Raw genomic sequence first — 14,676 nt, forward strand, 5'->3', positions numbered from 1 at the left:
AGAAGCCAGTGATACCTAGGCAGGTTTTAAAGACTATCTATCATCTGATAGATTAACTGACTGAGCTTTCTGGCTGTCCTTCCATCCATGCTGGCTGCCTTTTTTGTCTGTATGTTGGCTAAGAAGAAAATTGTGATAGATTATCTAAGAGGCTCAGCCCTTCTTCCTTTTCAGAAGCTGGTGCAGCATAGTTCCTTTCCTAGAAGTGCTGCCCTCCACAGGTAGCACAAGTGTATGTATGTGCTTTCAGAGCTTTATCCAATCAAGTCAGCTGCATTGCTGTAGCATTATTTTTGCAAGCAATGCCTCAAATATCCACATCTCCAAAAGCAGGGACATAGAAGAAACATTATGTGGATGAGTAAACTGCTGACTTTCTCAGTCTTGCCTGTCTTCCCTAAAATGTTCTCTGAGGTGATTTTTTCAAAAAAGTACATAGTTGTAATTAAGAGAGAAAAATGAGCTGTTAATCGGAAACACACTATTTGCTCTAACAGCTCAGATACACCTGGGGCAGAGATTGCCATGTGTGATACATCCATATTAAACAGCATATGGGCAGGTTTTTCTTTTCATGGTTGCCTTTATCATTAAAAACAAGTATTGTTCTTGCACAGATGGCTTAAGCCCAAGCAGAGTCTGGATGCCTCAGTTGTCCACTGCATCCTCAGTTATATTCAGTGCTAAAGAGGAAAGGTACTTAGGTTGACTCTGCAAACAGGATATTATGAACACTTTTTGTGCCCTTTCACTGAACCTGCTAATATGAAGTAGAAATGCCAGTGGTTAATATACTGAAGTGACTGTTGTGTAAAGGATAATAGACACTGAAGTTTAGAGGTTAATAGGAAGAACTGCATCAGATTCATTTGGGATTCACAGAGGTAACGTACTTTATGAAGTTGCTATTAAGCTCCTTTCTTCCTTTCCTGGATACTTGAGCATCCCAGATTCACACAGCAAATCGAAGAACATGTGTCTACATAAAGTTGCTTCAAGGCATGGTTATAGTACGCAATTACAGTTGTAACTCTAGACGGTTGTATGTCCTGATGTATGTTTGATGTGGTAGACCAGGCCTTTCAGGCACATAAGTCAGTGCAACTCTATTGACTTCAGGACCTTATCAGGTCACACAATAACCTATTTCAGCAGCAACCTGTGCTTTGTCTCACATTCTGTTTAGGTCTCATTGTGGATTAACACCATCTGAGGACTTAGAAAAGCAAATGTTAAAGGCAAACAGCAGCAGCGTTACAGAAGCCTCTCACAATGAGGTAAGGATAAACTCAGAAATCAGTGAGAAGTGTTGTTTCCTTGGGCATTTTGTGCACTCATACCTCTAACCTCGCCTTCAAAAGCTACGGCCAACTCTCAATCATAAGACAGCATTTCCATGTGTAAGGATTCCTTTGGCAGACTTCAAGATAGTGTAATCTTGCAGATAGAAAGTATAGTATTTAGAAGTCAGATTTCTTGCAGCACACAACAGATGTGTACTCGCCAGGAGTGCTTAACAGAGAATTCTTTCAGTGCAAAGCAAGCTGATAGTTGAAGAAAATATGAATGACTGGAAAAGGAAGGGAGATAGTAGGTAAAATTCCTCCAGTTTTATGTTAGCTGGGCTGAAGACTGTAGTGATTCAGGAGTTGTTTCATGGACAAGGCTGCTACTATAAAGTTGGCAACTGCCATGGGAGGGGCACGGCAGAGAACTGAAAATAGGAACAATTTTGGATACTGAATTTTAATGTACTGCTGCATGTCTATCAGAGATCTTGCAAAAGCATTGCGTTTTCCACGAATCACAGTCCCATCACCACTGAATTTGCCATAATGTTATTAGAACCTTTTCCTAAGAAAAACATTCCAGATGTCCATAGGGGAAAAGGGTCAAAGTTCAGTAGCTGAGAGATCTGTGCTCAGAAGCTTCAGCACACCACTGCTGGTATGCTAGAGACACTAACACACAAGGTGGACCTGACTGTAGAATGGGAGCAGGATTTCTTCAGCAAAATTTGACTTGTCATTCAAGTCATGGAAATTCTGTAGCTTTCATCAGATTCATTTTCTCGGACCTATCATCCTAATGCACACATGCACACGCACCCCATTGCCCTTAATTTAAATTACCGTTAAAAAATTAAAGACCTTCCTTATTCTGAATTTGGAAGACTGTAAGCTCCTTGAAGAAATGAGACATGATATTTAAACAAGGAGTTTACCTGAAAACCCCATTCAGAAGAATGAGCGCCTATAAATTGTTTTCAGTCTTCTTAGAGACTGGCTTCAACACAGAGATTGTTTCTGGCCTGTGTTAATTTGGTGAGAGCCATATCTCCAACTCATGCTAATGGCATCTCAGCTTAGGTGGCTTCAGCGATTTCTGGGAGATATCTTCCAAATAGCATCTGACAGAAAAGATGCTATTAAACATGAGTAAGTGTATTGGAATCTGGGTCTGTATCAAGGATGAGAATCTTGACTGAAAGCCCTTGAAAATGGATTAGGCTTTCACAGTACTCTTCTGTGTTATCACTGGTCATTTTCTGCTAGCTACCATGCTGCATATCTCTGTTGTTCTTTATATTCCTCCTGCTGCCCTAACCTGCAGATTTATCATTCTCTGTCTTTGCCATCTTGTTGCCACTCCTTTTCCTTTCCAAGGTAACGATCAGATGTTAAAGAGGCTCTGTTTATCTAGTCTCAAGACATTCAGGGAGGGCTGAATCACTCTGTAATATCTCAAAAAAATTCACTCTACCTGAGCCATTTACTATAATTCTGTATTTATTTGAGGTGCCCAGATTTCTTTGTGGCTACCAGAAATTAATTTTATTAAGGCAGAAGCAAATAAGACATCTATAGCCTGACACATTCAGAGAAATACAATTGATTTCCACAAGAAAGCCCAGTCCTCCAGCACTGAAGTATCATGTTCAAAGAAGTTTAAAATCTTTCTCAACTGTACTTAGATTAAATGATAGCTGTTGATGTGATGGATGGCTTATTCCCTGGAGAGCCAAAATGAACAGGAAGTGCCCATTTGGGACAGTGCATTTCAAGGGAGTTTCATTCACTGAAAGCTTCGAATTCATCTGCTTATTCTATAGGTCCGAAGGAGATATAAATATACTAAGACTAGTTGAATGACTGTGCTGGGTCAGAAAAATTATCTGTTTAAACCAAGTACCCTGCTACCAAAAGTATCTATGAACAAACATCTAAGGAAGAATAAGAAATGTCAAGCACATGTGACACTTCCTCCTACATCTCTCTCAGGCCTCAACTCTTTCCAGTTCAGGGGATTCCTGGGCTGGATGTGGTTTTTCAGTGTATGTAGCAATTCTCACTGTATTTCTCTTTCGTGCATTTGTGTATTATCACTTTGAACCCATGTCAATTTTTAGCACCCTGAAGTAATTTAGCAATAAGTTCCACAGTCCACTGTCTACTGTGTGAATAACCAAAATATTTTGTTTGTACTGGACCTGGCTCACGTTATCTTTATTTGATGCCTTCCAGTTCTCATGCTAAAAGACATTGAACAATCAATCCCTATCCATCCACAGCACACTTATTTTGTAAATATATACCACATCACCCCCAGTTATCCCTTTTCCTGACTGCAGTGCTTAGCCTGTTCATTTATCCTTACTATGACAAGCCTTTCATGCCCTTGGTGATCCTTGTTAGCTTTTTCTTGACCTTCTTAAAGTCTGAAGTATCTTCTGAGATGAGGGGACCAGAAATGCACGTTGAATTCAAATGGTGGACAAACCATGGATTTATACAGTCACAGAAAAATGCTCCATTTTGTTCTGTATTTATTTTCAAATAATGCCAAACATTTGAGGTGCTCTGTTGACTGCTACTGGGTATTGAACTGTTATTTCAATGGAGTCACCTACAAGAGACCCAGGACAACCTGAGTGGAGAAGATCAGTTTAAAGCCCATCATATTGTGTGTGGTTAGGATTTTTTTTGTTCCCATGCCCATCACTTTTCATTTAGATGTACTAAACATCATCTGTCATTTTATTACACGTTCTATTCTCTTTCTCAGTTTTGCTCTAAGACTTCATACTGTCAGCCTGTACTCTTGCTAGACTGATAAATGTGGTGTCACCGACAAGCTTTCTCATTCCACTGTTCTACCATTTCCAGGTTTTCTTATGAATATGTTGAACACAGCACAGACCTCTGAAAAATTCCTCTTGATTCCTCCTTCCATTGAAAGAACTGATCGTTTATTCTGTTCCCTATCTTATAATCATGCAAGACCTTCCCTCTAAGAGCTGCTTTTGATGAGGGCCTTTGTTAAAGCCTTCTGGAATTAGAAATAGACTGTGTTGTGCAGATAACCCTTCCCCACAAGCCTGTTGACTCTTTCACAAAAAAAAGCAGGATTATGACCCTTTATATAAAGTTTCACCAACTCTATCGGTATGGATTATTTATGGTACAACGCTTAAGCAGTTGCCTGCTAAGTCTTTATACTTTCTATTAGTTTGTCCAATATGGACATCAGTCTGATGTTCCTGTAATTCTCCACTGGGACCTCTGCATTACATACGTTATCCTCCAGTCCTAAGTACGCAGACTGTTTTAAATGAAAGGTTACACAAGTCTCTCAGCAATTCAGCTATTTCATCCTTGAATTGCTTCAAAACTCTTGAGTGATTGCCATCTGGTCTTGGCAATGTGTTACTGTTCTTTATATCATTTGTTCCCAAACTCCTTCTATAGTCACTTCAGTTATCTTTTACGACCTGAACTAACCCAAGAGTCTCTCTTTACTCCTGAGTAGGCCAGGGCATAAAGCAGTTGAGTGACTAATGTTTTTCTGAAAGTACAGATCTTGCTGATGACATATGGTTTGGGCTGTGCTATGGTTTGGTTATATTGCCTCTGCTAGCCAGTAATTGAATGTGGAAAAGTACTGTATAAAGGAAATTAATGGTGTAGTACAGGGATGGTCATTTGTCATCAGTAATTGTCAGAAGTGACTGTGCTTTGAACACTGGCTGCATTGTTTGGGAAAGAAATGCCATGAAGTCAGGAGTACCACCACTGAGGTAGCCCACCCAGTTACCCCCACCAGCATCTGGTGTCTTGCCACAAAACCACAGTTATTGTCTTGAAGTAGAGACATTAGTGAGCATTGCAGGAGTGAGGTTATGAAGCAGGAGCTACATGCTGTGTGATGGTGGGTCCCAAGGAGCGCAGCTTGGGCAAAATCTTTCCTTGTCACAGCTTAACTACAACCTCCAGAGAGCTGACAGCTAAAAGCAGAGTGCACAGGAACAGCAGGGCGTTATATATGGCTCTTCATAAAAGCAATTATAAACGGCTTTCCTTACACTTAGAAGTACTTGGAAACCAACAATTTTTTTAAGGCAGGGATGACATTATCTTGCCTTATGCTGGTCCCAGTTTAGGCTGAGTCCCTGTGTTGAAGCAGGCGGCGTTGCGTTTGGCCTGCGCAGGGGGTTGAATTTGTGTACTGGCATCAGTTTGGCTCCGTGTCTGTGGGTGCCTCCACAGCTCCTTTTGCCTCAGACACAGGGGATGGGGAGAGGCTGTGGAGTCGGGGGTGTCAGGGTGCGGTGAGGGCTGGCTGCACTTCCCTGGAGGCTGGCGTTGGCCTGAGGGAAGGTCTGCAAAGTGGTTCTGCTTGCCAGCTGATTTCTCCCTGGGTCAGCAGAGCCAATCCTCATGACTTCCAGGCCTCACAAAGAATTTTCTTCCTCTTTGCTTTCTAATAAATGAGAATACTTGGATCAGTTCATACTGTTCCTTCAAGCTTCTTTATTTCACTGTCTCTACAGTGAAAAGATTATAGATCTTTTTCTGTCATCTTTCAGCTCCACGCTGCTTCTGGCTCTGTGTTGCATAGGTTGAAGGCACTAAAAGCATCAAAACAAATCCCTGGAATACACATGCAGACATTTCTTAAACATTTGCATGACACTAATTCTATAATTTATCAAGTTGAGCCTTGAGAGAGCATCTTCTCTCTCCAGCCACAAGCAGAGTAGTGTGAGCTAAGACTTTTTTGGTCAAGCGGTAACAGTGGCTACTGGTAGATGACTTGCTTAAGCGAGTTTTCATAATTGAGCTAAAACATAATATTTAAGATAAGGCTTAATAACAGGTAGGTTTTTTTCCTTAATAGCACATTACACAGAACTGATCTCATTTTATCAGTCCATGAGTCCCATTAACCCACAGCTAGTTTCATGTCTTAATGAGAGTTGCTTAACAGTGGGCTGTGCTCTGGACTGTACTGAAGTGTGTTTGCAGTGTGGCAACTGCATAGAATTTAAAATAAAAATCTGTTTCAGATGTAGCATTATCTTCTAAAAAAAACCCCACTCTCCTGCTATAAGTAGTTAATAGTGGAAGGAGTGGTGAAATATGGCAAGAAATTGCAGGAAGATATATGCTAGACTTACAGGCTAAAGGGCAGAGAGAAAGAGAGATGAAGAGATTTTAGAGAACTGGGAAAATCATGATGAGAAATGACAGTAAGTTTGTCTAAGGGTCAGACCCATCTTCCTGCCTTCAGCCACCTGAGAAGTAGATGCACAGTCTAAAACGTTCTGGCATTCTGGTCTATGGGAAAAATGTGCCTTCAACTCCCATCTCAGGACAGAATGAAATGCTCTTTTGGAGGAGTTTATGTTCCAGGTGGACTGTGGAAGAAGGTTAGGCCACTAGCTTGGGTGGCTAAAGTTACCAGAGATTAACTCCAGACCTAGTAGTCTTGAGCAAGGCTTTTAGGGTTCAGTTTTCAAAGAAGCAGCCATGCAATTCCGTATGTGGCAGTATGTGTGAGACATGCCACTGATTTGAAGGTACATTTTTCCTCCTGCAATTACGGCAAGTCCTTAAGTTATCCTCTGTGAAGATTTTGCAAAGCTCTGTTGTTGACTTGGGATCTTACCCTGATTCCAGCTCTGAAGTCTTGGGATGGCTGGGGGGGACACTTGCCAAAAAGTCAGCAATTGTGCATGCAGATGCCTGAACTCCACCTGGTGAGCTGGATGCTTTTGTGACTCTGAAAACTGTCTCTGTTACTTTCATTTCAGAGTCCCACTTTTCTCTGTTCTATAAAACACATCGACCCCTGAGTTGTAGGTGTGTTGCAAGGACTAACGAATGGAAAATGCCATAGAAAATGTAGAAATGCTTTAGAAAAGCATTCAGTCATTTTCTATATTGTTTTAGTTTTTAAAGATCTGATTACCACATTAATTAAACCAACTAATTTGGGTAATCTTGTGGTGTAATTTGCAATCCCCTAATAGATCTCCTTTAATTTGGATCTCAAAGATTTCTTTATTTTGCTCTTTTCGTAGAATCATAGAATGGTTTGGGTTGGAAGGGACCTTAAAAATCATCTGGTTCCAACCCTGCTGCCATGGGCAGAGACACCTTCCACTAGACCAGATTGCTTAAAGCCCCATCAAACCTGGCCTTGAACATTTCCGGGGAGGGGGCATCCACAACTTCTTCTGGGCAACCTGTTCCAGTGCCTCACCACCTGCATGGTAAAGAACTTCTTCCTTCTATCTAATCTAAATCTACCCTCTTTCAGTTTGTAGCCATTACCCCTTGTCCTATCACTACATGCTCTTGTAAAAGTCCCTCTCCAGCTTTCTTATAGGCCCCCTTTAGGTACTGGAAGACTGCTCTAAGGCCTCCCTGGAGCCTTTTCTTTGCCTTTATCTCTTGCCAAACTATAACACAGCACTAGTTTAGCACACACTCTGGCTTTTCTTAGGAGACTCTGTGCTGGGAGTGGACATAATGATCTATAGTAAGTACTTCCAAGCTCTTCCTATTCCCAACTGCTGCTCACAGATGGACTAGCAGTTTTAAGTCCTTCCTTGCTCTCTCACTGGTCTAAACTTGGTACACAGCATGCTCCGAGTTCAGCCCTCTTTTTTTAAAAAGCAAAACCTCCCTGATGCCTAAGGGCCAGGTGTGGAGTCTGTAGTGGGCCTACAGTGAAAAGAGGTAGAAATACAGGTCTCTCGCCCTCTCCTTTTCTTATCCTTTCCCCACCTCCTGCAACTAAAAGTTCTCAGGTTCCTTCCCATTGCCTCTTAGCTAAAACATCTCCTAAGCTTGTACCGAAAGAAGAAACTGGATGGGGTCAAAGGGAGAGCTGTTTGAAGAAAATGGTGCAGGGGCACTGCAGAATAGAAAAGAAAAAAAATTTGTAGATGTCATAGAAAGGATGAGGGAGAATTTTTTTGCTTACAGCCATATTTTTGCTCCATTTACTCATATTTCCTTTTATTCCTCACAGCAACAGCGTTTGAACAATGTTTCATTAACCTGGTGATCCCCCAGTAGTTATTTTGTCAGAAGTCAGAAGCCTGAGATTGTCAACTGGAGGTATACGAAACTTTGTGGTTGAATTCACACACAAATATTCTTTTTTTTTTTTTTTTTTTTGTCTCAGAATTCAATGGTTTTCAGACTCATTGGTTCCTGAGCCACCTTTCCAAATAGCTAATTTTGAGGTGACTGGATGAATACCCAGATCACATACAGACAGTGCTTAGGTCCCACCATAGGTTGGCACCACTTCTCTTCAAGGCTTACTCGGAATGCTGCATTGTAAATCCCAAATGCTACGTTGTAAATCCATTGAAAACGTATGGGACCATGGACTGAAGAATACATTTTGCTATAAACTGTATGTTGGCCAGTCTCTGTTGAAAGGTAGCTGACTTGCCTGCGCTTGTAAATTATACTTAAAAGTTGCTAAAATCTGTCTTTCAAGCTACAGTTTAGCTAAGTAAAGGTCACTTTAGAAGCCAATCTGTAAACATTTAATCAAATCTGGTTTTACCTTAAGTGTCTTTGTCATATTTCAACATTGTCCATTAAATTTTAGTTTAGTATTGGATCATGTTTTGCATTACTATCAAGTGCGCTTCTAACTCTTAAGAATTGCCTTATTTCAACCCACAGCCTACTCTTTACTACAGAACATTGATCTGAATTTCTAAAGTGACTCAGATGGAAAATGGTTTTGAAAAAAAGGGCTATTTAGTAACTGAAAAGGCTCACTCAGCAGTTCAGAGAATTGTTTTAACTATTCAGACTAGAGAGAGATAGACCTACAGTCACGTATGATTGCATAGCTAATATTATACATGCTATTGTGTAAAAATTCCTATTTGTCTTCCAGATTTGCTCATGTCTTTTATTAACTCAGTCCATAAAGACATACAGTTGTTTTTATATTTCAGCAAAAGAAGCCTGGACTTCTGCTTGAAAAACAGAAAGGTAACTCTGAAGTTTCAATGTTATAATCCATTAGATCCCCTGACATTTGTCCTGATCATCTTTGTCATGAAAAGCAGTATTTTACAGTTTTATCTCTACTTTCAAACTCTATATTGCAACAGAAGTTTTTCTCAATGGTGTTAAAATTTGGTGATTTCTTCCAGGCTTAGAGCTTGAGGTGTATAAGGGAGTAGCAATTAATAAGCATACAGGCAGTCTTTTGTAAGGATGGTCTTTGGCCATGAGAGCTGCCAGGGCAGTTCTCTTGTGGTTTCTGGCCACTTTCCATTCCTAGAAGGCCAGTGGGAACCCAGAGCTCAATGTAACTCTGATGGCAGTGGGGGGCTTCTCGTTGCCCGGGTCATTGCTGTGGCAGTTTCTGTGGCATGGGACAGCGTTAATGAGGAGGTGGCAATGGCTACCTTATTCCCTCTCCCACATAACTTCTAAAGAAGGGTGTTTCTCCTCACAGGACCAAATCTAAAAAGCAGTGTCTGATTCTGTCCTTTGTGTATATAAAGTGGTCCACAAAAATGGACTAACAAGCACAGACTAGCCTGTAGGAAATAAAAAGCAGACGAACATCAGCTTCTTTGTGGTAATGAAGGAAATAAAAATGGTTTTCTGGAAAGCAATGCTCTTTCTACGTGATAAATAAAATAATTTGTTTTTCTTCACTTGCTGCTTCCATTATGTAGTTATGAATTATAAAAAGACCTTTGTGGCTCTCTGCACGTTCCTAAGAACACAACAGTCATTTTTCTCCTTTTGTCTCTTAGGAAGAAGACTCTTAAGTACACTATCGTCAGATACTTTCATATAAGGATTAGTGGTTAATTCTCCTACTGTAACAGATAGAAACAGCGAGATGTCTCCTAATGCATTTCCAAATATTCCCAAAGAGTGGCTGTGGAGGCACTCTCCAGATTTGCATTCAGAAAGTAATGACCTGATAGTAAAAGAAAACTAAATTGGACTGATGGAAACATATTGTCACTGTGTCTTAAATCCAAATCACCTACTGGGTTTCTATTTCGCTTCTGTTGTTTGCTAGATAATGAAGGATTGACTGCTAACATTCATTATAACATGGCATTATAGTTATGACTGAGAAAACACTCTCATGCTAAAACCTTCTATTCAGCTGCATAAAACTTTCTGGCAAAATTACCCTTTGGGCTGAAATTACTTATGCTTTTTCTCCTCCCAGAAGTAATTTGTTTTTTAAAAGTATTACAATGCTCTTTGGTGATGAGAGAAATACATTAAAAAAAAAAGTAAAAGAAAAGAAATTACTTTGTTACAAAATGTAATTCTTTGATCATTAAGAAATCACTAACAATTACAACTTCAGACTTGCTGGGTTTCATACCTAAGGAGCACAGGTGATTGTTCTGTGTTTGGAAGTTTCATTGGTCAGAAATATCAGCACAATCTTGCCAATTCCATTTACCTTTTCAAGGCAACCATGAGTCATTCTGTGAAACTATATTCAGGGTGTCTGTGAGAGTTTGTGTTTGTGCAGGTGATGGGACACTCCATGTTCGCAGAGGACTGTGTGGCTTACAATGTATTTGTGACTTTTTGGAATTCTATTGGAAAAATTGGCCCTTGGTATTTATTCTCTTGCTTCCCTTCCAATAGGTTATAATGAGAAGGAACCCAAATTCAGCACTGAGAAGCAACAATTTAAAGCTGATTGTGATGGATGTTGCTTTCCCTGTCCAATATGAATTGTCTTGCCTGTATAAATCTAAGAAAAAGAAAGCAACATGCCAATGAATTTTCACGTACACAGTTAAAGTTGTAAGTAAAGAAGTGGAACTGGGTAGGCAAATAATTTATGAAATGAAGATTTCTTTTTTTTTTTTCATTATTATTTTCAGGCTGCAGTAGAATTGCAAGAGCATTCAAATGTAACACATGTGGAGAAGTATCTTATGTTCAGCTATTCATCTTGTTGGAGACATGAAGAAATTAATTCGTTGTTCCATCCCTTGGTTTTGCAGTCACAGATGACACTGGAGGAGCTGTTCCCAGGAATGACAGTAGTGCCGGTGAAACGTTTCCTTGTACCGCAAGAAGAGACTCCTAATCTAGTAAGGTGAACAGGTGAGAGGAGTACTTGGGATGTCATTGGATTGCCTTTCTGACTGAGGCATTTTATTTCAAATCATACAGTATGTCTCTTGTTTATAAGGAGAGACTTAGAGAAATTTTCAAAATAAAATCTAGCAGTAAAGCCTGCCAAACTTTCGAGTCAGTGCATGTCCCTCCATTCTACTGCAGTTGGCAACAGTGGACCATAATGGCAATCCCTCAGAAATGTGATGTTCTGCTCTGGTAACTTTATACCAAGTCTCAGTGGTCGAATAATGATGTGAGTTCCCCTCTATTCAATGCACACAGGGAAGTCTGGTCTACAGGCTGGGCCATACATGGAATAAAGGGAAACTGTGTCACCTGCAACCCTCTTCTATCACTTTGAGGTTAAGCTAAACCCAGAAACCATAGAGAGCTGATGTCCATATTTTTGGCTCATCACTTCCAAATCTGATGTAATATTTGGGAGTTTTAGAGTAACTATCAGAGCTCTGTTTGGCTATATAAGTGAAAAGGGGGGAGGTCAGTTGTGGTTCCCCAGAATTTCCCTTCAGGTCAAGGCTGACATGTTTTCAGCTCTGATGGTGATACAGTCTATGATCAGAAGGAATTGTTCTAGGAATCATATTGCAGACCAGATAGATTAGTAAGTCAATAGTAACTGGGAAAATTTATTTTAAAGAAGCCCCTGTGATTCTATAGGGGAAGAGAAATTAAAAGATTCCGTCAAAACAAACCAGTCCTCTCTAGTGAGAGCTGTCACCCAGGGGACAGGTGATAAAGCTATAGGAAAGAAAACAGAATGTAGCTAGAAGAGAGAGAAAGGAGTCAGAATTAGCAGCAGGAGGTAAGGCACACATTGCAAAACCCGCTTAAGATGCAGCAAAACCCGAAGAAATGAATCTGTGAATTTCCCTTTGGCCAGTCTCCGCCAGTGGAGTCTGAAGCTCATGCCTAATCTTTTTGGTCTTCATTTCATTATGCACCAGATGTTTTGGCATGACCTGCACCTCAACTTGACAGAGCCCTGAAAAGCACAGTGGCAAATAAGGGGGAGGTCACATTAATATATTAAGGTATTTCATTTTATCACTGATCCTTAGTGAGATCTGGATTTATATCTCCTGAATACTTTGAGGTTTATGATTTTACAACTGAACTGTAAATCAGAGCCAAACTTGAGCACTCAGTACCTAGGATTATAGGACTGTTTTTCCTCCAAAGGCTGATCCTTTCATTCTGTGCCCCAGTACTTGGAGGACATGGCTGTAATGCATCAAAGCTTGATTTCTCTCAAAACTGGCAAAGTCCCAGGTTCTTCCAGTCACAAGAAATAACCTCTGGTATCTCAAAAAAGAGAGCAGAAACATTAGGGTGGGGGATAAAAAATCTCCTATACTTCTTTTGCAATGGAAATTCTTCAGGAAAATAAGCCTTTTTCATTTTAATGACCAACGTTTGAATTATAGAGAAGTCTACAAAAAAAGTACACTTCAGCTTCCTCCATCCTCTGCCCCCAGTGCAAAGCAAGCCCTGGTTATCAGCAGTATAGACAGCTTAAAAATGCAGTGAAATTTAACAAAAGCTGCAAAATCCACTTTTAAAGCTATCACTCTGGCCAGAGTTTGCACTTTTGTGCCTTGCTTTAATAAGAGTTTGCACAACAGTGCGTGATCTTAAAGGAGACTTACAAAAATTTATGTTTTAATATTGGCGCTTACTATGATCTGAACTCCTTATGGAACCAGCGTCTCGCTCCTTCTCTCTTGCTCCAACAGTGTAAACCATACTGTCAGCCTTTTCTTTTTCTAGCTCTGAAATACCTAGGCTCGCTGAGAATTACTGGTTTCCACTGAACCTTGAAACATTGCCAAGAGCTAACCTGTTTCAGCCAGTGCACCTGTGAAGTCAGTAGGAGCAGCCCACTCTGAAAATGCAGTAATGGGCTAGCAAATTAGCTGTGACAAACTTTGCAAAAATATGTTTAGCCTATCTTTCTTCCCACATGCCCGGATTTGCACATTCTCTGTGTTATGGGATAAAGTAAAACACCCTGAAGTGTATTCAGCATCCCCTCAAATGGTCTTTGAACTCAAAGCATCATAAATAACAACACCAGCAAGGTGGGTCTAGATGATTTTTCTTTCCAGACCTGACCTCTGCTTTAGGGCACTTGGAGAGCTGAAACAAGGTTTATGTAAATAAGAGTGGAAAAGGGTGCTGCTCACAATTTGGAGTCTGCTAAGGAGGACTGAATGGTTCATCCAGCTCTAGGCATACTTCTCTGGTGCAGGGACAAGGAGGACAGGGCTGCATTGAGCAATGATAGAAATGTGACCTGCTACCAGGTTTGCCAGAGAGACTATTATTCTAACAGAGAGGTCACTTCCAGGCAGGAGGTTTTTTTATTTTGTTCAGACTTCTCTATCGGAGGTTTACAGATTTTCTATTGGAATAATTATCCAGCTGATGCAGGCACACAGTGTCCTATAAAAATTGTGCTTATTGGCATATGCACTTGTTTGTCTCTCCCCCGAGTAACTTTTGAATCAGGTGTGTGATGTCACCCGAACTTGACAGAGAGACAGGAGTCTGGAAGACAATGAGGAAGACTGGGAACCTCATTGCTAACACCCTGATGGTGAGTGCAGTGGGAACCTCATAGAGCAGAGCCTCCTGGTCTTACACCTGTCCCAGCTCCAGGCAGAATTTCAGCCAAAACTTGCATCTTTCTATAAAGGAAAACTGACCAGCCTCACGACATCAACCTGTAGAAAACCAGGCTTCTTCAGACCCAGGATTCAGTAAACTACATCTTTTCGCAGATATTCAAGCACAGAGCAACTCAAGGGAGGTAAAGGGTTTCCTCTTCTCTTTTCCCCTTTTTTGCGGTAGCACTGTCTAGCAAGGGTTATTGTGCCTGCCTTGTTATGGGGGTGAGAGCGAGGCTGTGCATGCAGCAGGCCCCCCAAGACCATCACGATGACTGCTTATGATTTACCCTCTGCAGCTCTGATTCTGGTGTGAGAGGTGTATGTGGGTATATCTCTCCCTAAGGACAGAGCCTCACTGTGGGTACTTTCTCTAGACCCTCAGCTCTGTGTAGGGATGATGTCCATAAGTAGTTCTTCACAAGATCAATCCCAAGATCTCACCAGTGAGCTAGAAACTCAGGAATACAAAGGGTTACTTTTTTCTTCCTTTTCTCCCCCAGGTGAAATTCTGCTTGACACAATCCAGGCTACACTGAAGGCAGTGCTCTGAA

The sequence above is a fragment of the Nipponia nippon genome, unplaced genomic scaffold (genome assembly GCF_047370975.1).
Source record: "Nipponia nippon isolate SJK-2023a ecotype South Korea unplaced genomic scaffold, ASM4737097v1 scaffold_1, whole genome shotgun sequence".
Taxonomy (NCBI): domain Eukaryota; kingdom Metazoa; phylum Chordata; class Aves; order Pelecaniformes; family Threskiornithidae; genus Nipponia; species Nipponia nippon.